Source organism: Otolemur garnettii, unplaced genomic scaffold, assembly GCF_000181295.1.
Source record: "Otolemur garnettii isolate 467f Iridium unplaced genomic scaffold, OtoGar3 scaffold00003, whole genome shotgun sequence".
Classification (NCBI taxonomy): domain Eukaryota; kingdom Metazoa; phylum Chordata; class Mammalia; order Primates; family Galagidae; genus Otolemur; species Otolemur garnettii.
In genome coordinates, this window is record NW_003852398.1 from 24,294,897 (window position 1) to 24,296,272 (window position 1,376).

The window sequence follows — 1,376 nt, forward strand, 5'->3', positions numbered from 1 at the left end:
ATCCCTCAAACCCTGCACTGAATCTAGGAGGTTGGATGCTCTCCCAACTGTGGTTTGTCCTTCAGATACCAGTTAGGGGCAAAGCTTTTGGAGTCTCCTGCGACCCCCTCCCACCTATTCCCAAATCTTCTCCCCAAAACAGGCATGGGGAAAATGATCAATGCCTAAGAGGTGAAGAAATAACCTTACCCATGTAATTAATAATAAAAGCTACCATTTATGGAGAGTAAATTCTACCAGAGTAAATACTGGTATTTTTCATCTATTATATCTTCTCCTCCTAACGACCCCACAAAGTAGGGTTTTTTATGCCCACTTTGCAGATTAGACAAGTAAGGATCTGAAAATTTACGTAACTTGGCAAAGTTCCCATGGTTAGTAGCAGAGCCTAGATTCTACTCTGTATTAGTGTAGATCTGATGCTCTCTCAAAGTCTAGAATGGTGCATGGCATTCAAGAGGCACTGGGGCCGGGCGTGGTGGCTCACACCTATAATCCCAGCACTTTGGGAGACTGAGGTAGGCTATAGCCTGAGCTCATGAGTTTGAGACCAGCTTGAGTTAGAGTGAGACCCCCATCTCTAAAAATAGCCAGGCATATTGGCAGGTGCCTGTAGTCCCAGCTACTTGGGAGGCTGAGGAAAGAGAATTGCTTGAGCCCAGGAGTCAGAGGTTGCTGTGAGCTATTAGGCCAGGGCACTCTACTAGAGGCAACAAAGTGAGACTCTGTCTCAAAAAAAATAAATAAATAAAAGAGGTACTCAGCTGTATAATGAATGAATGAAAATGGTTTTATTCCAAGGTGTTTAGAAGAGCATTAGTCCTAAGTGATCCCCTCCAAGGAGTCCAGACTTGTGGGCTAGGCTGTGGTCCTAACTATCAGGTGTGACTGAACTCAGAGTCTCTCCAGAGAGAAGCTGGGTCAGGGAGGAAGCTCAGGAACCACAGGGCTGGCTCAGAGGAACCAGAGACGCAGTTGGCCTTCCTCACCCTGGTGTCCACCCCCACTCCCCAGCACACACATCCAGACTGGAAGAGTGAGGGGCTTAGGAAATGGCCATCCAGGCCCTAGCTGGGGCAGGGGGAGGGTCACCCTAAGCTAGTTTCTCAGCTTCAGGATGCTAAGTTCCAGTGCAGCATGACAGAAGGACAAATCAGCAGAAAGTGATGTTTCCAAGGTCATTCAACCAAAGGAATTTAACCCAGTATGACAGCTGCCCCACTTTGGAGCTTTTATCTTCAGAAATTTAACTGCGTTCCCTTTCCCTCTCCTCCTTCTATCCCCTTTTTCTCTTTCTTTCTTGCCCTGTCCCTTCTCTTTCTTCCTTCTTGATTCTACCTCATGTTTAAAGGGGCCCACATCCAGCGCTGTGGGTG

General features: G+C 47.2%; 1 protein-coding gene across 1 annotated transcript in view; it reads left to right on the forward strand.

Moving 5' to 3' along the window:
- Positions 1-1,376, forward strand: part of GLRA1 (glycine receptor alpha 1) — a 59,295-nt gene that overhangs the window by 30,056 nt on the left and 27,863 nt on the right. The gene's annotated exons all lie outside the window — the stretch shown is intronic.